This window comes from Schistocerca serialis, chromosome 1, assembly GCF_023864345.2.
Source record: "Schistocerca serialis cubense isolate TAMUIC-IGC-003099 chromosome 1, iqSchSeri2.2, whole genome shotgun sequence".
NCBI classification, from domain to species: domain Eukaryota; kingdom Metazoa; phylum Arthropoda; class Insecta; order Orthoptera; family Acrididae; genus Schistocerca; species Schistocerca serialis.
The window spans coordinates 1,276,232,543-1,276,259,964 of record NC_064638.1 but is presented as its reverse complement, the minus strand read 5'-3'; positions in this window follow the sequence as shown (position 1 = coordinate 1,276,259,964).

Genomic DNA, 27,422 nt, shown 5'->3' with positions numbered 1-27,422 from the left:
TTTTGCAGTTAATGAATTGATACCTAGCTGCTACCACAATCACTTGTTGGTCATAATAGTTAGTTAGCGAAGTTACAACATCTTCCTAAGAATGTTCACTCGGAGTGGCATTAGGAAAAAGTTTGTTGATGACGCACAACACTGCACTTCCAACTGCTGATAGTGGACAGTACCTCGTACATTGTGAGCAAGTATGTGTGCTTCGAACTGTTGCAGCCACTGGAGCCATTCCTCTTCTTGTTCATGAAAGTAGCGAAAATGTGGTATAACCGTAGGTGGTGCTGTAGGTGGTGCTTTTTCCATTGAGCATGCATTGTTGACCAGTAGCTGCTGCACCATGTTGAGCAGCGAAGAGATTTGCTGCATCTGGAACTGGAAGATCTGTATTAGCTGTGTCGCATCTCACACTTGCAGCTATGGCGCCTGAGTGCGAGAGGTTGGATAGGTGGGGTGACCATTTTGGAAGAGACAAATGCAACAAACAGACAAGGGAAGCAAGAAAAATAGGTACAAAAACAAATAAAATTTCTGCAACTCCCACCTGGAAACAGTGATTAGCAGAACAGACTGGTAAAGCAAGTAAACACCCCTGAAAAGAAAAGTCAAGAGAAAATTAAGGCGCCAGCAAAACAAAAGAAAATTCCGTGGCCGCGAGTTTTGTTTGTAAATCCTCATCCCAATGTAATGTCTTTTTTTTTTGTCTTTATTGTGATTTCATGCCCCTGCCCCATATGGGCAGGGGAGGGCTGTCAGCAGCACAATCTGCCGCTCTTCAGCCGAGTGACATGACAACTAAAACAAGAATAAAATAATACATACATAAGGAGGTAAAAAAGGGGAACATAAAACAGAGTAAGGGGAGAAAATGGAGGTAAAAATACACTGACATGGAGACGTTCATTGGGGACAGTTAAAAAAGTCACCAGAAAGTTAAAAAACACAGTTGGCGTTTCTTAAAACACAGAGAAGACACTGGATGCGCTTGCACAGGTTAAAAGTTGGCCACAGTATTAAAAACACTCCGAAACAACACACTCAAAACCCACTTGGAGCACACACGACGATGAATAAAACTACCAGGCGGGACCTGCCGAGGGAAAGGTCAGAGAGGATGGAAAAGGAGGGGAGAGCATGGGGCAGCTGGGGAAGCGGCGGGATGAAGAGAGGAGGGGCAACCGTGGGTTCACGAAGAGGCAGGAGACACATGAGGTGGGAGAGGAAAAGGGAAGACAGGGCAGGAGGGAGCGCAGAGACACTGAAAGAAGGCACAAGAGAGGGACGGGGAGTAGGAGGGGAAATCCGCTCAGAAGGAGGGAGGGGGAGGAGAGGGAGCCCTGAGAAGGAGGCAGGAAGAGGGGGGTTAGAGTTGGTAGGAAGGGTAGATGTCAGGGCGAAGCTCATCATCCGGGAGTGGTAGACGGTGGAAGTTGTGTTGGGAAAGGAGATGGAGGGTGTGGAGATGGAGAGAGGGAGGGACACAACGGTAAAGGCGCGGCAACTGGTTGGGAGTGGAGAGGAAGGGAGACACCAGGGGATGAGGGGGATCAAGGCGGCAGACAATATATAGTGTGCGGATGTGTTCAAGGAAAAGGAGAAGGTGGGGGAAGGGGATGAGGTCATAGAGGATGCGCGTGGGGGACGGAAGGCGGATGCGGAAGGCGAGGCGGAGTGCATGGCGTTCGAGGATTTGGAGCGCTTTATAGAACTGGGAAGGGGCGGAAATCCAAGCGATGCTGGCATAACAAAGGATGGGGCGGATCATGGATTTGTAGGTGTGAAGGATGGTGGAAGGATGCAGACCCCACGTCCAGCCAGACAGGAGTTTCAGGAGGTGGAGGCGGTTGTGAGCTTTGTTTTGGATGGTAAGGAGATGGGGAGTCCAGGTGAGGTGGCGGTCGAGTGTGAGGCCAAGGTATTTGAGGGTAGGAGTGAGGTGGATAGGACGGCCGTAAATGGTGAGGTAGAAATCATGGAGGCGGAAGGAGCGGGTGGTGCGGCCTATGATGATCGCCTGGGTCTTGGAGGGATTAACACGAAGGAACCACTGGTTGCGCCAAGCGGTGAATTGGTCAAGGTAGGTTTGGAGGGTACGTTGGGACCGTTGAAGGGTGGGATAAAGGGCTAGGAAGGCGGTGTAATCAGCGAACTGGAGAAGATGAACAGGAGGGGGAGGTTTGGGCATATCAGCAGTGTACAGGAGATAGAGGAGAGGGGGAAGGACAGAACCTTGGGGCACACCGGCAGAGGGGTAGAAAGTCCGGGAGTTGGAATTGTGGATAGTCACATAGGAGGGACGATGGGAGAGGAAGGAAGCATCGAGACAGACGAAGTTGATGGGGAGAGCATAGGTCTGGAGTTTGAAAAGGAGCCCGGGATGCCAGACACAGTCATAGGCGGTCTGGAGATCAAGGGAAACAAAGATAGCAGAGCGATGGGAGTTAAGTTGGAGGGAAAGAAGATGGGTAACGTTAAGGAGCTGGTCGTCAGCAGAGAAGGAAGGCCGGAAGCCACATTGGGTAAGAGGAAGGAGGCGGTGCTGGTTAAGGTGACGGTGGATACGGCGAAAGAGGATGACCTCAAAGACCTTACTGAACACGGAGGTGAGGCAGATGGGACGATAGGAAGAGGTAGCAGAGGGGGGTTTGTTAGGCTTAGGGAACAGCAGGACACGGGAAGTCTTCCACAGGTCAGGGTAAAATCCAGTGGAGAGGAGGACATTGTACAGGGTAGCAAGGACAGACAGGAAGGATGGAGGGGATTCCTTGAGGTGACGGTAGGTGACGCCATCATGACCAGGGGCGGTGTTGCGTTTGGAGCGGGGGACGGGGGACGAGTGTGATGTCTTGCATGGTGATGGGAGTGTTGATGTTGGAGGGTGGTAGCCGATCCAAGTACTGGAAGCAAGGGGCGAGCGGGGGGACAGAGGTGTCAGTGCGGTCAACGACAGTGGGGAAGAGGGAGTAATCAAAATGGGGATCGTCAGGAATGGAGAAGACCTCGGACAGGTGGGAAGCAAAATGGTTAGCCTTACTGAGGTTGTCAGGAAAGGATCGATCGTGATGGAGGATGGGGTAATGCGGGGTGGGATGGCTACCAGTAAGGCGGTGGAAGGCTGACCAGTACTTGGAGGAGTTGACAGGGAGGGTGAAGTTGAGGCGTGTGCACATCTGACGCCAGTCCCGGCGTTTCTTTGCTGTAAGGAGGTTCCGGATATGTCACTGTAATTGCCGGTGGCGGGTGAGAGTATCCCGGTCACGAGTGCGGAGGAAGGAGTGGTAGAGCCTGCGGGATTCACGCAGAAGAAGGACGGCCTGCAGAGGAAGCGTAGGGCGGTGAGGGTGGATGAGTTTGGTAGGGACATGAGCCTCCACAGCGTCAGTGGTGGTCTTCTGAAGGAAGGAGGAGGCATGGGTGATGTCATCAGGGTGGTGGAATGTGAGGGGGTGGCTTTCGACCTGTAAGGCAATGGATTCCCGGTAGGCATCCCAATTGGCACGGTGGTAGTCATGGACAGATTTTGGAGGGGCAGGTGGGCGGGTGGCGGCAGTGGCAGGACGGGTATAGGAGATGGTGAGAAGGACAGGGAGATGGTCACTACCGATGGGATCGAGGACATCAACGGCAATGCGACCAAGGAGGTTGGGGGAAGCGAGGATAACATCGGGGGTGGAGTTACTTTCAGGACGGGTGTGCTGTGGGAGAGGAACAAGGTCACCATGGAGGGTGGCAAGGAACTGATGCCACCGCCGAAGGGTGGCAGGGTCACAGCTGTGGATGTTAAGGCCAGCGGCGATCACATAGGTGGAGAAGGTACGGTGAACATGGGAAATGAAGTCAAAGGGGAGAGGAGCTGCGGGGTGAATATAGATTGTGGCACAGGTGACGGTGAGGGAGGGAAAAAAGACGCTGAGGAGAAGGTGTTCGGTTGGGTCATTGAGGAGGGGTTGTGGCCGGACAGGGAGATGCCTGAGGTGGCCGATAGCGACCCCGCCTCGAGCTAGTGGAAGGGGATTATCAGTGCGGTGAAGGAGATAAGGGGAGATGCAGACCACATGGTGGGGTTGGAGGAAGGTTTCATTAAGGATGAAGGAATCAACCTGGTGCTGGGAGACGGTATGCATGAAGAGGTATTTGTTTGCAGGGAGGGAGTGAATGTTGAGGTAGAGGAGACGATACTGTTGACGAGCCATGGGGTTGGGTGTGGGAAGGGTGTGGGAAGGGGAGAGAGGGGCTTAAATGAGGGTGTCTAGGCGGGTGAAGGTAAAGTGGGCCTGGTTGTGGGAGTATGTGGCGTAGGTGTTTAAGTGGAAAACAGAGCAGGCAGCGAGGGAAATCTGCTGGAGTGTGTGGGGGCGCTGGAAGGGGTGGATGTTCTGCAGGACGACGGTGAGGAACTGGATGATGTCTTCTGCTGTAGGGGGAGGGCGGAGGGAATTGTTAGGGTGGATAGGTGGGTCAATGGGGTGAACGGGGACAGTGAGTTCAGGGTTGGTGGGAGGGGGCTTGGCTTTGCATTTGGAGGAATAGGTGGGGTGAGGTTCATTGCAGGTGTTGCAGGATGGGGGGGAGGCGAGGTTGGGACACTGTTTGAGGAAGTGGGAGGCTTTACAATGGGGGCAGGTGGGTGGGTTCTTGCAGTTTTGGGTGAGGTGGTCATTGTACAGAAGACAACGCTGGCAGCGGTAGGATTGAGGAGGGGAATGGGACGGGTCAACAGGGTGGCGGCGGTTGAAAATCAGGGCTCCCTGCGTGAGGAGGTGGTCGATGGAGGAGGCGGACTCTGTAAAGATACGCATGAGGAAAGTAGGGCCAGAGGAGTTGTAAATACGGTGGGCAGAGCGGACTTCCAGGTAGGGGTGGGCATTCAGTTCCGCCAACACCTCAGCCTCCGTGACCACAGGTCTGAGTTTTGTGATGACGGCAGTGAGGGTCGGCGGACGATGAGGCGGTTGGGGTTGACGAGGAGAGGAGGATGTAAGGAATGGGGTGAGGGATGCGTGGGGCCCAAAGGTGATGCGGGGAAGGCGCCGGAGGAGATCAGTATGGAAGGACGGAGAGGGAGACTTGATGAGGACAGAGTCTCTGCGAGGGATAAGTTAGGTGATGGGTGCACTGGGGATGTACTTCCGGATTTCAAGGGTGAGGGTGCGGGCATCCAGGAATTTCGGGTCATGGTTGGCTAGGACAAAGGTATACAGGGAGGGGGCTGGAGAGGAGGGAGGTGGGGTGGTATCCATAGCGGGGTCAGTGGGAGGTGGGGCGGGCAGTGGCTTTTTGGAGGAAGGAGTAGAGGAGAGGTCGCCACTGGGCCGTTTGGAAGATTTTTTGGCGGGTGTTGCCTGGGAGGAGGGATGAGGGACTGGATGGATGGGGAGGTGGTGGGAGGCAGGGCCCTCCTGTGAGGCAGTAGCACCGGATGAGAGGGTAGGACGCTCTGTGGCGGCGACTGTGGCGCGGCGGGCGGAAACTCTGGCAGGGGAAGCAGCGGTAGTCGCAGGGAGGAGAGGGGGAAAGTCGTCTCGGCGGGAGTGGTATGAGCAGGAGTGACGTACAGGTGGGGATACATCGATGGAGAGGAGATAGATGGGGAGGAGACTGTGAGTAGGGGAGGTGCATGAGACGGGTGAATCCCAGAGGAAGCACTCGATGACGTTACAGTGGGGGCAGGTGAAGGAGAGGTGTAGATGATGGTGGTAGTTGGGGCGTCCATGATCGCAGGCGGCAGCGAACACCGAGAGACGGCGGCAGCGGCGAGCACCGACAGACGGCGGCAGAAGAAGCGGCGAGCACCAAGAGACGGCGACAGCGGCGGCGGCGGCGGCGGCGGCTGAAGAAGCGGCGACCAGGTGGCGGCGGCAGAAGAGGAAGCGGCGAGCACCGACAGACGGCGACCAAGCGACGGCGGCGGCGGCGGCGGCGGCGGCGGCAAGCACCGGGCGGCGGCGAACAGACGGCGACGACGGCGGCGGCGGCGGCGGCGGGCAGCAGTGACGACGTGCAGACGGGCAACAACGCGACAAGCACGGTTGGGGCTCTTCCACGTCGAAGATACACCCTGAGAGTAGCCCAGGCAGTGCGAGTCCTCGATGAGGAAGTGAGGGAATCCAACCCTCGAATGTCCCAATGTAATATCCTGCCCACTCATATCTTATAGGGTGCCTAAGAAGCTTCTTTCTTGGATAGCTGGACTACATACAAGCAAATCTTGTTAATGGAGTTCATTACAATAAATTAAATTGACAGGCGACATGCAAATAATGAATGTCCTTCGATATACCATTTCCATATAAGCTAATCACACAAGTTCATAAATCACTGCTCTTCTATTGCGTCTTCTAGCGCGCGAAGCTAGGCTTCACGTCGCTTTTATTCTCTTCGTATAGAGGGCGCTCCGGTCGTGGTGGTGTCCTATTACCGTGCTATTAGCTGACGTTGTCTCACAGCCTTCCCTGTTGTATTGTTCTTTAACTTCGTGCCGGCGCTTGTCGTTACGCCGGAACAGAAACTATGTCTTCTTTTTACCTTCTTACTATGTAGCTAGGCTCCTTATTGTTTAAACTTTGGCAGTTTCATCATCTTACTTCGTTTTTATGTAAGTCTGCCCAGACGATAACGTTACTTTACACTCACAAACATTGCAGCCCTTACGTTTGTGTCACCTGAGTGTTTAACACGCTTTATATATCTGCATATAACCTCATCATCTTACACCTCCTTCTACAATGGAGAGATGGTTCTGTCTTCACTACTGGAAATGTTTCCCAAAAAATTGAATCTTTTGTTCGTAAAGTGAATGCAGTTATCTTCTGCTGTCCGTTTCTCAAGTCAGACTCAGACTAATAAAAAGATATGTATAATACACCCCACAGTCGAAACAAGTGCTACAATTATTTCTTGCCAACGCTATTTTCGTATTTCCCGTAAGACTTTCAAAATACATGACCCTTCCAGGATTGGGACATGTAACCTCTTATACTGCAGCCGAATGCGCTGTCCGTTGCGTCAGGGATGCAGTATGTCTGCTGATTGCATTCTTCACAGGAAATCAGCACTAAGTTTAAGTTTACCAAGAATAATTCGTGCTTAGTGTCGTAACTCATGACTGACAGTCGACATACTTGCTATAGTATATGGACCCATTTGCAAAAGTTCTACAATTCCTTAGTTTTGAGCGAGTTTAATGACATTTCATGTAGGAGGGAAAAGAATGTCCATAGTTGCACATATCGCTGCTCTAAATGGTTGGAACATAGACACATCAACTTTCGCAAGGCTTCCGCTATCACCGTTCAAAAAATTCCTTTCCATTGTTACTTAAAAAGTTGTAACTGTGTTTTCCATGATTAAGTAGTTAAACTGCTTGCAGTATAACAACGTAAAAACCCTGTAACTTCGGCTAACGCTATTATAACACAAGTGCACCTTCGTCTTAGTCCTATCCTGTGACGCCACCAGAGCATCAGAAATTAGCAAGGCGTTTTCGATCACGTGCCCTGATCTTGATATTTAATGCATTTTAAGCTGCAGTTACAAAAAATAAGATATTTTATGAAAATATTGACCGCAAATGCTATTTAGATGTTATAATCAATCACAATAACAACAGTCCAAAACATATTTTTAACATAGGAAAATAGCTTATTATTGACCCGAATCTAAAAATATAAAATGTCACAAACCATTCATTGGGAGATGTAACTTTAGGATAATTATTTTTGATAGTTGAATTTTTCAATACTTTAAACTATAATATACGGGAGTGTGGAATTTGCATATTAAGTAGAAGATACTATGAATCTTAAATTGCACTTCAGTAAGATATTTACGAATTATGTAAAAGGTCAAGAGCACCAGCCGCCCATACTAACTCACAGGAACTATCTACTTCAATTTCGAGACAAGATAAACTACTTCTAACAGCAACAAACACGCCACCGCCAACCGTGTTTAACCTATCCTCTCGGAACAGCTTTCAGGGCCTATAAAGATTCGAGAATCAGTGCTTCCTATTAGCGCTTGGACCTATGGTACGTTCCCTACATAGCTACGACAATTTACAACTGTGATACCGATGGTTCCAGTAGCTACGTTCTTCCTCTGTTAGGTCTGCACCCTTTGTGGCTGAAGCCCTTCTTGTGTTTTCCCGAGACCCTCTAACTTAAAAAACCTTCCAGTCCAAGCCACAGAGCCCCTGCTACCCGTGTAGCCGCCTCCTGCGTATGGTGGACACCTGATCTATTCAGTGGAACCCGAAACCCAACCACCCTTTGGCGCAAGTCGAGGAATCTGCAGCCTACACAGTCCCGGAACCGTCTGAGCCTCTGATTCAGACCCTCCACTCGGCTCTGTACCAGAGGTCCGCAATCGGTCCTGTCGACTATGCTGCAAATGGTCAGTTCTGCTTTCATCTTGCAAGTAAGACTGGCAGCCTTTACCACTTCTGTTAGCCGCTCCAAACCGGAGAGAATCTCTTCTGATCCAAAGTGGCACACATCACTGGTACCGACGTGAGCCTTCACCTGCAGCTGGCTGCACCCTGTGCTCTTCATGGTATAGCGTCCCCAGTGCCATATTACGAAAAGACAATATTTATAAAGAAGACATTCATAATTTGTAAGAGATTTTTTTTTTCCATGTAGCCGTAAAATAATAATTTCTCTGTGTAGGTTTAGATTGCAAAGAAATAATTTATGACAGAATGATCTAAAGAGACGCCCAGTTACACTCTTTTGTTAATTTTTTAGTCGACCTTACTTCTTCGCTTGTCTTGAATGTGTCTAGAGGGACATCTTGCGTGTGCTGACAAATGTAAGCATATTTGTATGAGTTAAACATATAATATAACTATTCAATATTATTGTGCACTTTTAATTTGTAAGAGGTGATCCCGATTTCATGTCCGCCTTCCTTGAATTAACCTGCATTCAAGTAATTTACAGCTCAACAATCGCAGCGGCCGATGCAGCCAACGACGCCATTACGTGGCGATATTAACTTATGAAAAATTAGCGGAAGCGGAAAACTCGCCCGCTATTAGCATAATATTAATTTTTCTCCACAGCCGCACGAAGTTGCAGAAATACTTAGCTTTAAGATTCTTATTTTCAGTAGCATAGCCGAGACCCAGAGCCAGGACTCTGACTACAATACAATGGTTAACGGAGGTAAGAAAATACTCTCGCGCGTGTGTGGGCCGCAATTGTAATTAATAACTAAAGATCTTTTGCTTTAACGTCAACTGACTAGCCGAGGAAATTTATATGAAAAGTTTATTACATTGTTCAACTTAAATAACATTTTTATGAAGGCCCGCCACGTAAGTCGGCAACAATCAAAAAATAACAATAATAATATATACATTAAATTACGACGGCCGACGGACGCGAGATTGGCGCCGCAACTTTGGGGCCCGATTAATATGATTCTATTGTAATGAATGTAATTATGTATGTGTCTAATTGTTGTAAAATATTAATGCTTGTATGAATTCTTTTACATGTACAACAACAAAACCACACCCTGAGGAGATCTGGAGAGGAAAAAGTGTAGAAAAGAAAAAGGATTGCGAGAAAGAAAAATAAGTAAGGTAAGGCCTATTGTGCAAGTATCCTGTGTAGCTCTGTGCGGAATATCGAACCCATGTGCACATGAGATACCTTCGGTGTTTTGTGTATTTATGTGTTTATTTTTGGAGGGGATAATTATTCGTTTTGTGTATTTATGTGTTTATTTTTGGAGGGGATAATTAATCGTGTGTGTATCAGTGTTAAAGATTCGTCAGTGGCTTAAAGTGAATTTAGTATGGGTAAGATAGGACAACCTAAAGCATCCGTACCAGAAGAACAAAATTCTGTTAATATGGAAAGTGAGGGTCATTTGCAATACGTAAACGAATCCCAAGCCACCGCCTCGGATAACATAATTTCCGGAGCGGGGGGCGAGGATCTGTGGACGGTGAATGACGCTCCACAGCAGAATGGGAATAGAGTAACAACTCCACTGCCTGGGCAGGGGGGCCAATCGAGTGCTAGATTAAGCGGGGCACCAGTATGCTCACCGATTGCAGACCCATTTGCAGAATTTCTGCGCAGGTTAGAAGAAAGAGATAGGGAAAGAGATCAGAAACTGGCTCAGATGCTACGTGAGCAAGAGCAGCGCAATGAAGCGAAACTAGATAGGATCCAAAGCGAACTTGCCGAGATGCGGGACGCGTGCAAAGAAATACCCGATCTTGTGCAAAGCTTAGCCGGAGAGATGCAAAAATTACAGATATCGCAGGCTAGGCTTGAAGACAATGTCCAGACTTTAACCAACCGCGTGGATAATGTGGAGATAGATGCACGGAAAAGTATTGACGCATATTTGGAAGTGCAAGCTCAAAAAGTAGAAAAAGGATTAAATGAATGGCTAGAAGTAAAGGATCGCGAGATATCTGCAAAGATTGAAAGCGATGTAAAAACAGCCGTAGAACAAGCGACTGCGGCCGCGAGTGTAAATACTGACGCTAGCGCTGCCGCACTACATGCCGAATTAACACAGATTAAGTCCCGTGTGACTGCGGAGTTGCCAAATTGGCAACAGGAGGTCGCGCGGAGACTGTCTGCGTTGGAAAGCAATGTAAACAGTGGCGGACAGATCATGAATCAGACTCCGCGTACTGATTACTATAATAACGCTGACGGTAGCCAGGGTGCGAGTGCGCAACCGCAACCTAATGCGAATTATGAGCACGAGCAACACGCGATACCGTGCAGCGCACATCACGAAGTGATGAATGTCCCAGAATGTAGCAATCAGACGTGCAAAAAAGAGGACAATGTAATAAAACACAGGACATTCCAACCCTTCAATAGCGAAAAACGAAATGTCCACCCTGTTGTATTTATTAAGAGCTTCAGGAATGTGTTTCCCAGGACATGGACGGAAAGACAAAGAATACAGTTCGTGGTCTCCTTTATTCAAGGTGACGCGGCACTGTGGGCCACCGACGTGTCCGAAAAATGTCTGACGATGCAACAGTTTGAAGGTGCATTCTTGCAAAAATTCTGGTCCGATAGCGTCCAAGAAAGACTACGAAAGGAGTTGTACAGTTCAGAAATGTACAATCCTAAGATGGGAACGTTACGCAAATATTTCGAAAAGTATATAAACAAAACCAGGTACTGGGACGAGCCAATGTCCGATCGTGACATAATCAGATTAATAAAAATGAAGTTGCCCAGTGAAATTAAAAGATATTTCATCAATGTGCCGGAATACGATATAGGACAATTCATGGAAATAGTGGATTCTGTTGACCTATTGATCGAAGATATGAAAACCGAAAACAAGTGGAACCATGCAGGCTATAATCAACACAAAGCCGATTACAATAGCAGCCACAGTAACGGTAGTAACTTAGTACCAAATGGTAACGGGAATAGGCAAGAGCACCGGCAACAGAATCAAGGCACAAACAATGGCAATGGTTATAACGGCAACGGTTACAATCGTGAAAATCGAAAGAGACATCATGATGGACGCATGAGTAATGGATATAATGGTAACGGCAATCCGCAATGGCGGAACAACCGAAACCAGTGGCGTGGTCGTAACGAACCGACACCACAGTGGCAACAAAACACAGCGCCACAATGGAACGCCAACCCAGGTCCATCACAGAACATGTCAGGAAGTTACAACCGACCACCGCAAAACCAGAGCCATACACAATATCAAAATACACCATCGGGGAGGCAGGGTGGCCAACCCAACAGTAGCAACAACAACAACCAGAATCACAATGTGAGGTTAGTGGAAGTGACAGACAACTGTCAACCCACTAATGCTCATCCGTTAAACTAAAGACAGCCACAATACGCTCTCCGTTGTTGGCTGCAGGATGGTGTAGTGAGGGCACATTCACGGATGACAGCCATAAACTTTGTATGCTGAGATACAATGAAGGAACAAAAATAGAAAAGGAACTTGTAGACATACCGCAGACATGTAACCGAACCGACAAAAGTGTTGTTCAGGCTATATTGCAAGCAGATATGTATGGAGCACCAATACACATAATAGTCGATACCGGTGCGTCAACCAATGTCATGAGCGCAAATTTTTACAAGTACTTGAGTCAAAATAATAGAATACCAGTATTGCCAGTGAAGAATTGTCGTGTTACAGGTGCAATAGGTGCACAATCTCATGTCATAAAGCACCAGGTGCAAGTCGAGTTTACGGTAGGAAATGAAGCAATGAAAAGCTCGTTCCTAGTAGTTAAGGGATTAGGTGTTGCTTGCATCCTGGGCATGGAATTTTTACGCCAGAGGGACGCAAAAATCGACCTCTTGTGCGGGGAAGTAAGCCTTATGAATGAGGATAGACGTGTAATTTTGCCGTTGTTGAGGACACGGGAAGTGCACGGTAAATATTGCCGGAGCTTTCAAACGAGATTCGAAGGAATACAGGTAATGAATTTATATTCTGACTTAAGTACAAGACAAGCATGTTATAAGGAGTTTATTACTGAAGACAGAGAGGAAAAAAGGAAACTGATAGCAATGAAAGTTAGGGAGTCAGAACATTTGACTGAAGCACAACAAAACGAATTGACTCAGCTACTTACAGATTATGAGAATGTGTTTTCGGAAAAACCTGGTGTTATCGAGGGCTACACCTATAACATCGAAGTGGTACCTCACGTTACTTTCTGTCACGCAAACTACACCATCCCGTGGTCAAAGAAGGAGGCAATTACGAAGGAAACAAGAAAAATACTTGCAAAGACTTAGAGAAGTTCTCTCAGTAGAGTAACTTTTACATTTGTGTGTAGTTGGTTAAGTTTATAGTGTATTTGCTTTTTGTGTGTAAATGTTCCGATTTTAGTGTAATATTTAAAGACAATGAGGCACACAAGATTAGTGCGATTCAATTTTGTAGACGTTAAGGAATAATAGTATTTTTAAGCAATTGCATTTTGAAAAAAAAATGAACGTAGGTTTAAGAATATTTTACAAATGTCATGTTTAAAAATGCTTTAAAAAAATGTTTAAAAAAAAAAAGTCAACAGCATGTAACGATGAAAGAATTTTTCATTAGTGTGTCATGAATATTTTTGAACTGTAGTAGTAATGCAACTTATGAAATTCAAAATTATAGTGTATAAGTCGTTTCATGTATTTATGTCTATACCGATCTTGAAATATGCTCAATCATAATTTACTAAACAACATGAGTGCAGGGTGTACATCACCCAAGGTACCTCATGTGTTGTGGACAAGGTACAAAGCAAATCAGTAAACGCGACTACCGCTAAGCACTGTTAAAATATATTGCCATCTGCTAAGGCAGAGATTTACACGAATTTATAGTGTAAACAAAAGTCACAAATCAAACACCAATCTAGGAACTTGCACGCTAGGCCTAGATTATGAAATGTGTACGATAATGCGAGAGGCAAAGTTTTGTAAAGTCGAGCCTGGCTCTGGAGAGCAAGTGCGCAATGAGTGGGCAGACATGACATGGGGACTTACCTCAGATGAGACGGAAATACAATTGTATAGTCAAAAAATCTGAAGGCAAGTACGACTCTAAGTGGAAAATAAAAAGAGATAATTAGTGCGAGAGACTGGTAAAATCCAGCACTAGCCAAAATCCAGTTCAGACTGAACGAAATACATTAGTGTTTGTGAACTAATCGAAACAGTTACTTTAAGCAGTGTGAAAAACTGTGAAGGTGAAACTGTGATATGGACAGTGAAGTGCTAGTATTGAACGTTCAACAGCGGTGAAGACGCCAAACGCCAATATTACGCACGAAAAACTGTGAATTTACTATAAATGTGAACTGTTAACGTGAAGTGAACACACAGTCAATATTTTTGGGACAGACTGTAGTTTCAGTGAGCACAATAATGCGAGATTGGAATGCGATGCGTGGACTGTTGCAAAACAGCGACCGCAGAAACGGCGAATGTTTGTGCTAAACTCGTATTGGGACACTCACCAGTGCCTGCGAGTGCGGCGAAAACATAAATAATTTTGTCAAGACAAAAACTGACGTATGATGGAAACAGTATTGCATCAAAACTGCATTCACGGGAGAAGGTCCATGTCATGTTTTCTGCAAGACAGTGCTAGCTTGACACTCGGAAACTGGCGAAAACTTAACAACAACTGCCGCACTAATAAATGCTCCTTTCCCACTAGCGTAACCATCTGCAGCGGGAAACAAATATTACGTTGGTTGTGTGTGTGTTTCATGTACTACGTCGGAGATGCGTAGCAGAGCTGACTCCTGCCAACAAGAGCGGGGGGCGGGTATCATCCCACTCCGCCACGCCCGGCCGAGACAGAAGCGCATCGCCAACGGTGCAGCCGATCAGCTGATTCTGATTCTGACGTTCCGCGACGGCGAGACACACGCTGGCGTCGAGCGGGCGTTGACCTCTCCGCAGCCGCCGCGAACGCCGAGCACCGAACACACCAGCCGACGCCGTCGCGAGCCAAACGTCGCGGCGTAGATCATCAACGACACCGCAATCAATTGTTTTAATGACCTCATTTTTTGGCATAGTGCAACAAAAATATTTGTATGCACATCCTGTACTCCAATGACATTCCAGAAACAATTAAGTGAAAGTGACCAAAGCAGTTAGTCTGTCGCTCCGCCGAGGTTTTCCCCAGGTTTCCCTACGGCCGCGCCAAATGGGGAGCGAACAGTTGACACCCCTGGGACTTCAAATATTCCGGACTAACTCGTCGTTGTATACCTTGAACTTCATCTGTATTACACCTCAGTAATTACAACATACGATGTGACATATGTAAACTGTGAAAGAAAAATCTGCGTGTGGACACTGTGGACATGAAAGAGGAAATATTTATGTCAAAAAACACGAACATTTTTTATGACATAAACATTTCGGGGGGCAATATAGCGTCCCCAGTGCCATATTACGAAAAGACAATATTTATAAAGAAGACATTCATAATTTGTAAGAGATTTTTTTTTTTCCATGTAGCCGTAAAATAATAATTTCTCTGTGTAGGTTTAGATTGCAAAGAAATAATTTATGACAGAATGATCTAAAGAGACGCCCAGTTACACTCTTTTGTTAATTTTTTAGTCGACCTTACTTCTTCGCTTGTCTTGAATGTGTCTAGAGGGACATCTTGCGTGTGCTGACAAATGTAAGCATATTTGTATGAGTTAAACATATAATATAACTATTCAATATTATTGTGCACTTTTAATTTGTAAGAGGTGATCCCGATTTCATGTCCGCCTTCCTTGAATTAACCTGCATTCAAGTAATTTACAGCTCAACAATCGCAGCGGCCGATGCAGCCAACGACGCCATTACGTGGCGATATTAACTTATGAAAAATTAGCGGAAGCGGAAAACTCGCCCGCTATTAGCATAATATTAATTTTTCTCCACAGCCGCACGAAGTTGCAGAAATACTTAGCTTTAAGATTCTTATTTTCAGTAGCATAGCCGAGACCCAGAGCCAGGACTCTGACTACAATACAATGGTTAACGGAGGTAAGAAAATACTCTCGCGCGTGTGTGGGCCGCAATTGTAATTAATAACTAAAGATCTTTTGCTTTAACGTCAACTGACTAGCCGAGGAAATTTATATGAAAAGTTTATTACATTGTTCAACTTAAATAACATTTTTATGAAGGCCCGCCACGTAAGTCGGCAACAATCAAAAAATAACAATAATAATATATACATTAAATTACGACGGCCGACGGACGCGAGATTAAACCGGAGAGAATCTCTTCTGATCCAAAGTGGCACACATCACTGGTACCGACGTGAGCCTTCACCTGCAGCTGGCTGCACCCTGTGCTCTTCATGGCATCCGGGAGGACTAGTCCCACATCTGGAATGACTCCACCCGGTATGCACACGGGAGGCACATTGGTTTTCTTTCCCTTCTTTGCAGCCATGTCCCTAAGGGGCCCCATAACGCGCCTAATGTTGGAGTTCCCAACTACCAATAGTCCCACCCTCTGTAATTGCCCGGATCTTGCATGCTGAGTGGTTTCCTCTGAAACAGGGCAGGTGACAGCATCTGGCTCAGCGACAGCGTCAACCACAGGCAGCACGCTTCGCCCTGGGGAGACCTCAAACTCGACCACAGGTCAGGGGTGAACCTCAGTGCAAGCAGTAACTGGACTGGTCACCGGTGAGAACGTATCAGCGGACTCATCCTTGCTGGACATACGTTGGATCCCCACGGCCGACCCACAACCGTGGCGCCCATTATAACGGTACTTTGCGGGCAGGCGTGTCAATTAGCATCATATTAATTAAAATGGGGGATAAATAGACTTTTTTTTGGACGGAATTAAAAAGGGGAAAGTAATACGAAACTTTAATAACTGCACAGTATTACTAAGAAACAATATAATGAAAAGTAATAAAAAGCAAAATAGCAAAGACCAAGCGGGACAGAAAGATATAGGGACGCGTTTGTTTTTTAATACATATAAAAGAACAAGTATCACATTATTGAGCTCTCTACCTTCAGTTATCGCGATCGGGCTAGTCGATGAAATAGTGGTACGCGACTGCGATATTCGTTAAGGAGATTATGTAAAGACTCTTCAAGCATGTTTAAAATACATTACGTGTGAAGAAGTGATCAGAGACGTTTACCGTCGGGTGGAGTGAAAACGAATCCGACAACATAATTCGAACTTTGTGTTAGCTGGGAGAAATACTCTTCGGAAACTATTATGGTTGTGGAACCCACGCAAGTTGTGCGCAACGGAAAGCTATAGTTTACGTAATTCTGCATTTTATAAAATGGATAAACGCGTGTGTGAGGAACATTAATAGAATCTTATCCTTGGACGGTTGCGGGGGTAACTGATACAAACAACGCGCCAGCATAAAAAATAGTTCGCTTATTAACTACCAGATATTAATTAACGGGGACCTAAAATACTAAAAAAAGAAGGATAGAATCATCACCTCCAATCCCGATTCATATTTCGTATTTAATTAGTGAAAAGAGAAGTGTTAATAAACAAACTACATTTCAATTTTACCCACGATTTTGGCTTCATTACGTAGTCTTGAATAGATGATAAACAATATCTGTGGAAGTTGTGTGCAACGTATCGTCATAATATTTAGCCAACCAATAATGGGACACCAAAAATGTAATTGCATGAAATTGTTCTTACAGCAGATGTATAATGTGTGAGAACGACGAACTATAGTGAGAAACTGAACATCTATTACGTACTTGCATGTTTATCTGCGAAAATGGTCCTTGTCGGTACATCAGCATACAGTTCGAATAGAATCGCTGAACATTGCCAACCATTCAGATTAATCGAACATCTAAATACACATAATGCTGGTACCACCAGGATGTGTTTTTTCTCCTCACCCCCGTGGCAGTAATTGAATTAAGAGTCAGCCGGGAAATACATTTAAATCAATTGACGACCATTGAGCTAGCGTCACGAATTTTCAAACGTCCACTGCCATGTATGAAGGCGAGTGACACCACGTGTGTAAACGTCGATCGAGGGGTGTCGTCGTCATCGTATTGAATGACATTGAGTGGTCACGCCATCCACTGCAGCCTCAAGCTGTGTAATCGAAGCCATCACAGCCTGAAGTTGAGAGCGAAGTGTCACCAACTCGGCTAGCATCCGCACACAACAATCGCAGTCCCTTTCCATACTAAAGACCGTGGAAAACTGAACTATGCAGATAAACGGTCTATCAGCATGTACTGCGAAACTGTACTGTAGACCCTGACCAAACCGCAGGAACTGTGTCTTATAAATTAGATTAACATGCAGAGATTCGAAAACCTAACTACCGAAGCACTCAGGTGAAACTAAATAATTCGCCCCTGATTTGGAACGAAAACGCGAGAACTGTGGCTATTTGATATTAAATAAACACGCAGAAACACAAGAAACTAAACTATTAAAGCACACAGTTATTACAAAATTCACTCCAGCTTAGGAACTCGTAAAAATCACGAAATCGGTTACTTCCCTGTTGCTGCGTGTATCGCGGTCGGCTACTGCTCCCTGACTCTTGACGACGTCTTACATCTCATTTCGACAATCTTCCAATCGGTATTTTAACTCGTCGTTCATATCCCCAGCTACAAATTTTTCATTTTGGCTTGTGGAGCAAAAGTTAGAACAGAAACGTATATGTTTTCTCTGAGAATGCTTCTAGATAACCGACTGTCTTGCGTTTTACGTGTCCTGTGGCGGACCGTTGTAACAATGAAGCAGCTGCCATCATTCACGAGCATTTGCGTTAACTTTATATGTACACTAAAATTAATTGCATTTTTACTACCACACAGAATTATGATACGGTGCTTGTATTGGTTTTGAAAGGATTAAAAACCATCGTTCTTAGCATCTGCGCTTGCATCCTTAAGAAAACTCGTGCTACTATGTGTCAATAAGCAAACAAGAATATGGTTTTACTAATTGTGGTACGCTTACAATACCTTCGAACTATAAACTTGAAGTTCCGTGTAGCGTGTGTCCATTGACTACTACTTCTCGGATCTATAAGCAATTATGGAATAACGCAAAGTAAGTCATTGAAACATATGGGATTTATGTTTCACTGTGAACTTATTTCTAGCCTGTTACGGTTCTTTTTGGGTATTTACCGCTACACGTGTGTCATCAGAACGTGTCACAGGTTTTGAAGAGATATTTTCTTGAAAAATGATTTATGGTCAAGGTCAGGAGAAGCTAAGTAATGTATCTTGTGTGGTACCACATTTAATAATTCACTACTCTGAATTTCGGTTGATAGTTGTCGTATCATTTGCCACTCTGACACCATTTTCTTAATGTAATTATGATATGACACCGTCGGTAGAAGTAGACTGTTTTCAACTCCAAACCATTATGGTTTTCCTAGTAGAATATCTATTACACAAAGCAAGATCAGAGAGAGAGCCAAAATGTTAACTTCTCGTTTGTTTAACAGTACTAGGTCTGCATTTTTATAACTGAAAGTGATTCCTTTATTAAGAAGGCCGACTGACCTGTTGTTAAAAGATGATTTTCGAAATGGATGTCAAGTTTTCTAAGAGGAAGTCACATTCTTTTCTGCACTGTTTCAAAAGAGAGTTACAGCTACATGTATTAGTCTTCAAGGAAGTATACGTAATTGACACGTTACAAATTTTACGAAGGGTGGCGTATAGAAGTGAGAACCTAATTGTAGTCATTTATCTGAAATATCATTAAAATTAGGTGCGTTACAGTGAATGGCAGTTTCTGAGCTTTAGTAAAGCAAAACTACGAATATATTGAAACTGATCTTACTTAAATAAATCTTTCTAATGTGAAATATTTATTGCTGTCGATTGGCGTTAATGGACAGGTCAACCAGTTATTAGAGAGCTCACACTTTTCGTGAAACACAGCGGAATTTAGAAACTATTTATGAGTCACAGTATTCTTCCACGAGTTGGGGACGCCTTAGTGGGAACATATCAAAACTGGTCATCAGTGTCTCCAGTTTCCATCAATCCTCTCTGCTCTACGCTAAATAAATATCGAAATCCACACATATTTGGATAACTTCGCTGTTATTACCACTTTCTGACTTGTATCCTCTGTAATAGTTAAATGAAGTATAAAACATTTCCCTGTTGGAGCCTATACACTTACAAAACCATTACGTTCTGTGTTCCCAGCTCTATCACTGAAGTGCACCACTGAAAGAGCCGTTTAATACTGTACTCCTTTACGTCAATCTTGGCACCTTATTCCTCATTTTATCTATCTTTCCTCTTGTGACGTCTACAGCAACATGAAATTAACCCGAATCCACTTAGGTATCTCTGCAATTTCTCTCACCACCAAAAGGAATTGTATTATGGCAGCCAAGCACATATGCAGAAATATCATTTAATTTTTCAGTTTCCTTGTATGATACGATTTGTTAATCTAGAATAGTATTGTTATAAATAGCTGTAAATTCCCTAACGTTATATTTTTTCCATTGTCCAAACGCTCTATTGTAGATATCCGCTTAAATGCTGCTGCTGTGTCTATAGTCACTTGATAGCTCTGTTTTTCGGAAGTATTTAACATTTACTGAAATTATTGGAAATCACTGGGATTTGCTGATAGAATTCTGTCCCGCAGACTGCATCTGGGATTTAGTAATGAAGTAATCTCTTAAAGAAAACATTCAGTTGTTGACCATGTCGTATGTTGTGCAAGTATGTGAGTTGCGATCCATCAATCACGCATATACGTGACCGGCACAGTTGGTTGAAAGAATCGCGAGGCCCTAAAGACTATTGTATTTCTTAAAAATGACACAGTATTCGACTTAGTGTATGAACCATTCTCAGGGATGTTCCTGATGTCAGCCCTAAATTCCAGGGTTAATGTTATACCCTAAAAATTGCTTGTATACAAAATAATCATTAGGTATTCGTCCTTATGAATATTCTTCGCCACGTGCCTTATATCACAAGTGAAATTGCTAAGCCAATGGCTTGACTTTAAAGCATTCGGTTATAAATTGTTGAATACCCAGAAAGCCCTTCATTAAATCATTGTGTCTAATCAAAACTGCCTATGAGAAGTAGCCTCTCATCCTTTCTTTCAGTCTACAGCTAGCAATGACTTTTACTTTTCCTTATTTGTCCGACTGAATGTGAACACTGGCTTGTCTGTCCACGGTTTACAAATATCTGAGCGGTTGGAACTTCTACGTTAAATCTGGCTGAACTGTAGTATCTCTAAAACTGTTGCCTGATTTGTCGAGTTTGACCAAATTAAACTGATTTGAGCCATTCACAAACTTAGTGAAGTTAACTGCAGTGGCAACGGCTCCAATTCATCTTCCGCTATTGCCAGTTTAAACCTGATGAATTTCCTTCCAAGCAAGTTACATCAGTGCTTTTAAGCGAAAAATACATACTCAGTCTTCACTCCACCGATCATTTTTCACTTTCACCACAGTATTCTGTGTGTAGAAAGAATTTAAAAATTAATTATGTAATAAAAACACAATTAAACAGGCTTTGAGGTGTTGTATTTCAAGCAAACCAGACTGACTTTATACAGTCCCGTCACAGCGCGGTCTCAAGCAGCTGTGGTGTTAATGGAATAATCGGCGGGTAATTAGGGTCAGGGTGTTCACAATGAAGAAAGTAATCACGCAGACTTGAATCTATGCCTGTGGGCAGCTGCCTCTTGTCCGCATTCTTCTTTGGATGCAGAAATCTTCTCACTGTCTCGCGAACAGGTGCGAGTCTTCCCTTCATTCGAATGATGAACCCTGGTCTCTCTGTCAATCCATGGATCCGCCGGTAATCCCTCTTGTTTCGATACAGGTCGCCTAGACTCTTCACTAGAAGCCCAATCCGTGTTGAAGGTGGCGGGTTCTCCTGCAAACGACAAAAAGAATTATTTTTACTAACCTGCTTGCCTAAGCATCACTATATCTAGCACTTAAAGTACTACAGCCTACAAACGTCTGACAACGGGGTGACTGTTTTGCAAGTAATGAAAAAAAAACAGATATAACATGACACTGATTTAGCTCAATTTTCGTATTGGCGATATGATCTGTCCAAAACCATTCCATTCAAAGAATTAGCACAAGTCTTACAACGTAAAGTAATGTTCTAATTCAAATACAGCCTCATTCCTTTTTAGATCTATCTGAAGACGATCTTTTTTCGTTTACAACTATCCTAAAACAATTTATTTACCTTCATTACAAGTGTCTGACGTAAAAATAGTAAAAAAGGAATCTACGTTTGTATTTATGTCATGCTGAGCATTTAACATACCATTGCTTGTATCTCAGCGCTTAGATGTGCCATCGCAGTCTGCACTTCCTGCGAGGGTGGCTCTCGGATAATCTTCCGTCTGCGAGGTCTGTTGGCAAAGATCTGCAGGCGACTGGGTGGAACTGGAACTCCAGGAGGATAGTAAGAGCCAGAGACTTCCTCCTCTTCATCTTCAACGTCAGACAAGTCAAAATGCACGATTCTTGCTCTCGTACCAAACTGTGAAAAGAAAAAGTTATATGAATAAATATGTCTGCATAACATTGTTGGAATTCATTTCTTTGATCTTAGAATACTGACAGTTATTATTGTCTAATGTTTTGCAAACAGGTTCCCGGTGCTTACATGAATTGGCTGAAGTTGTGGTTTATCAGCGGCGATCTCTTCGCAGTCGGTGGTGGTGGACTCGACCTTCTTCTCATCCGGCTTTGGTCGAGGTGGCCGAAGGCGGCGAAGAGGCGCAGGTGTTGGCGGTTCATCGGCCAGCCGGGGGTTCCCCTGGTTGGTAGCTGGGGAGCTGAGCAGCGACTTCACTCGCGAAAACATCTGGAAACGTAAAACAAACAGTCTTTAGTAGCTAGAGTGTTTCCTCAGACGAAAATAGTCATGTGAAATCTGCCTTACTGACAAGGAGATTTGGCCTGAAGAAACAATTCAGTCTCATACGGTACACTGCACCATATGTAACATACGCCAGCCCTTATCACAATCATAAAAAAATTAATATTACGTGATGCTGTGTTTCACATTGATACATCAATTAAACTGAGCAAAATACTGATTTATTGTTGAAAGAAGACAAATATTTGTAGGAAGCAAAGAATTATTGAGAACAATGGAATTACTAAATAGCTTAACGGTACACTACAACGTTAATGATACACCGTGGACACTGTACATTTAATTATTTTTCGCAAAAGTTTGCTACCAAGTCAAATTAAATTAATCTGCTAAATTTTTGAAGAATGTTGGGGTAGTGATAAGTGAAGTCATGGTGATGACTGATCACCCTTAAGGTTAACTTAAATTCTTCAATCACTTTATTTCATTTTGTATCTGCAATTTATTTGTGAAACCTTCTAACGTAACGAGAACAAATCGTTTTCCACGAGTTCAGTGAACTGTACTCCTAATTCGACACTAATTTTCTGGACTATGAGCAGTGCAAGGCATTCACTTAGCAAACAGTGCTGTTAAACAGAACATATGGAATGTGGGCCAGAATATGCCAATTGAGGAATAATCTCAGCTAGTGATAGTGAAAAAGAGATGAAGGTAATCGCTTTCGTTGTTCTGTAATATCTTTCACCCAACATTCAAGTCATCACACATTTGATTTAGTTATTTAATGGTTAAAATTGCTATGTGAAAGTTAAAAGTAATAGTAATGTTGTGCACTACTCCCGAAAGTGACAAGTCTTTCTATCTATTTGCCTAACCTCATCAATTCAAACAGCACATCAAACAAAACCGTTCCAGTGCTGACATCCACTTATCACAACACTAAATTACTTAACATGGGAATCAAAAATCGAAACAAAATCATGAATAAAAAGCACCACATCCAAGTAACACTTTAGAGACATGTATTTGGGAAAGGTTTAAAAAAATGGCGTAGCATTTAGTGTTCAGTTATGTAGTGCTTGAAAAAATTTAAAGTAAAATGAAAATTAATGTTAAGAGTCATCAGATCAAGTGCTCATGTACAATCTTAAGTAAAATAAGAGGTAGACTTTTTTTTTCATTAATGGCATCATTGCTGGCCAAATTAACACAGCCTACATATGTTTGTTGTAGATGTGAAGTTCCTTCTGTATTGTGATTGAAACTACGAGTTGCACCAATTCTGCCCCTCCATTCCATTCCACATTCTCAATACCGTCCATAAATTTACAAACTGAAGATAAACAAAACATTATTTGGCAACAGATGTTCCAGTTTATAGACGAACGGAACTTGTGCAGATGCTAATCGCTTATCGAAATTACCGACCTGCCTACACATCATAATATGCTTTGTCGCATTTTGCTCCCCACACGGTAACACATCTATGTAGTACATCAGTATCTGTTCTGTTTTTTTGTTCATACGAAATTTCACATTCTGTTTCTGGTAACTGGAGTTCCCAGATACCAAACATTTATGTTGTCGTGCCACTATAACCTGTATTATTACCACAGAAACGAGCAATCGACATACATTTAATCTGGAACTCTATTTACTGATCGACAATAGAAGACTTTCAAAACCAAATTAATAATTTTGATTTCCAGTTTTGCATTATTCACCGTGCTACGTTACTATCTGACAGCTTTATAGATTCTTCTATACTGTTCTGGAAGAATTGTCACACTACCTGAAAAAGAAATAGTTTTTTACAGCTAGAGACAGAGAGACAAGGATTCGTAAATGACGGGGAAAAAAGTTAATAACCTGAGTTTTCTTTTTAGTTTTTAAAAGGATAAGTTAGTTTAACGTAATTACGTAAAACGTTGCTGAATTTCCCGAAACCAGTTACTTAACGGCAGTGATTGCTACTAGATGTCTTCACTCACACGCTGAACACTGAACAGTAATAGTATCAGACTTGAGTTGATGAGATTCGACATTTGTAGTAAGTAAGATAAGGCTACGGATTTGTATTGTACGTCAAGGACAAAATCAAATTTTTCTGTGAAGCATATTTTTGGAAATCGCAGACTAGGTTATGAAATGTCGAGACAAATGCTCTTCATTTGCTATGGAATGTATTTTATGGAGGAGAATTCAATAGGAGAACCACATATTTCTCTCTAGGTCTTCCAAAGAATGGTTAGAATGATTTTTCTGTGGCCTCATGAGATGCACGAAAAGAATACGTATGTTTGTCTAAATAAAACCTAACTTCAATAGGGACAATTACTGCCGTCAGCCAGAAGACGACAAATTGAAACTACAGTTATGTAGAGAGCTCTCCGGAAAAAGCAAATGAATTTCTGCTCCTCTCGGCTTGCACGATTGCATTACTTCGCGAAAGTAGACAAAAAACAAAATATTTGTCTTCCAGCCTCTTATCCGTCGTGTGCAGCTGCAGAATAATTTAAAAGACGGTGATCACCTACCTACTCACTTCTTCTCACAGCCCGAAGGATGCGAAACAGACTTCCTAGAAAGCACACTTCGAAATCGACTCTTTCTTCGGAAGCTTTGTCAATGAGACTGATGCTACGCAACGGTTCGCTTGGATTTGTGCCCGAACTCATTGTTGACACATGACGTCATGAAGACACGTTTCTGTCATACTCGTTGACAAGCGGAGTCTATCTAAAGTGAAAACTAGAGATGGACAGGCTACGAGAGAAGATCTCGGTCGGGATCTAAATGGGGGGTCTGCCAGAGGTTCGTAATGTCTCGCTACAATCGCATATACTCGAATCGTTTCGTATGATTATGAGGAAATCATTTTGAATTTATGGAACAACGATTGAATGCAACCACGTCTCTCCTTTTTTCTTCATTTCTTTTTCCGATAGGTTGACCATCTAGGAATACATCCTTACTATAAGTTTATTGAATGAAAAAGGAATATAAGTAACAAATCTCAATAGAATGAAACAGATTGTCTCTAGAATGAAATTTATGAATAACGGACCCAGCTATACATCTCCATCGATATCTATACCTATACTGTGCAAAGCAGCTGGGAAAAAATAAAAACTGCTGTTTTAGAAGCAGCAGAAGAAGTAATAGGAAAAGAAAGGACAGAGAAAAGGAAGGAATGGATCACTAATGACCTACTAAATATGATGGAAGAAAGAAGGAAATTAAAAAATTCTGAGAAGAAAGAAGACCAAGAGAAATACAAGAGTCTGAAAAACAGAATCAACAGAGAGGTAAAACAAGCAAGAGAAAAATACCTTGATGATCTCTGTATTTCAGTTGAGCACAACATGAGCAAGGGAAATATCGACAAGGCCTATAAATGTGTGAGACATTGCTTTGGAGATAGAAGAAACAAATGTAGGGCTGTGATGGATGAAAATGGCAATATGTTGGATGACGATGATGAAGTTGCAAGAAGATGGAAACAATATATAGGAAAACTGTAGAGCGGACCAGACCTGTCTGAAAACATCATGGAAGAAGAAACAGAAGTAGATGCACGCAACGTAGGTGAACCTATATTAAAGGTAGAGTTTGAACTAGCTCTGAAAAAATTGAAAAACAGCAAATCGCCTGGTACAGACACTATCCCAGCCGAACTTCTGAAATCTGGAGGAACAAAACTGAATCAGGAGTTGCATAATCTTGTTTTTAACATGTACGAGCAGGGTAAAATTCCTACAGACTTTGAGAAAAACATTATGGTCCCCATTCCAAAGAAGGCAAATGCGACAAGATGTGAAAATTATAGGACACTCAGCTTAGTTACTCACGCCTCTAAAATATTAACCTCAATTATCCTAAAACGCATAGAACAAAAAGTCGAAGCTACACTCTCCGAAGACCAGTTTGGATTCCGGAAAGATAGAGGAACCAGAGAAGCAATATTTGCTCTAAAACTAATAATAGAGAAACGACTAGATAAGAACCAGAAAACATACATAGCTTTCGTAGATGTAGAGAAAGCCTTTGATAATGTTAAATGGGATAAGATGTTTGAGGTACTCAAAAAAGTAGGAATAGACCATAAAGATAGAAAAATGATATGGAACCTGTACAAAAACGAGACAGCAGTTATCCGTGGACGGACAAAACAAGAAGAGGTGCAGATTCGGAAAGGTGTCCGCCAAGGTTGCGCACTATTCCCTGTTATCTTTAACGTATACATTGAAGAGGCGCTGAAAAAAGTAAGGGAAAATTCACAGACAGGTGTAGTAATTCATGGCCAACGAATAGATATGATAAGATATGCCGATGATATAGCTGTCCTGGCTGAAAGTGAAGAAGATCTTGTAGTCCTACTGAATAGAATGGATAAAGTTATGGGTGAAGAATATAATATGAGAATTAATAAATCAAAAACAAAAGTAATGGCATGCGACAAAGAAGATCAAGTGAAAGTCCAAGTTCATGTAGGCAATGAACTGCTTGAACAAGTTGATAAATTTACTTATCTGGGCAGTAATATTACCAGGGATGGAAGGAGCAAGACAGAAGTGACAAGTAGAATAGCTCAAGCAAAGGCTGCTTTTAACAAGAAGAAAAACATATTAACATCTAAGAGCATTAGCCTTGAAACCAGGAAAAGATTTTTGAAATCATATGTGTGGAGTGTGGCATGCTATGGGTGTGAAACATGGACTCTCGGGACAGAGGAACAGCAGAAGCTAAATTCTTTTGAAATGTGGTGCTATAGACGCATGCTCAAAATGGATCAACAAGGTCACAAACGAACTGGTTCTGGAAAGACCAAGTGAGAAGAGAAGCTTCTGGAGTTTCATTGTTAAAAGAAGAGTGCAATTTACAGGCCATCTATTAAGACATAAAGGACTCCTGAACACAATCATAGAGGGATATGTCGAGGGAAAAAGACGAAGAGGAAGACCACGACTGAGGTACATGGGTCAAATCGTGAAAGATGTGGGATGTAACACCTACAAAGAAATGAAGAGAAAAA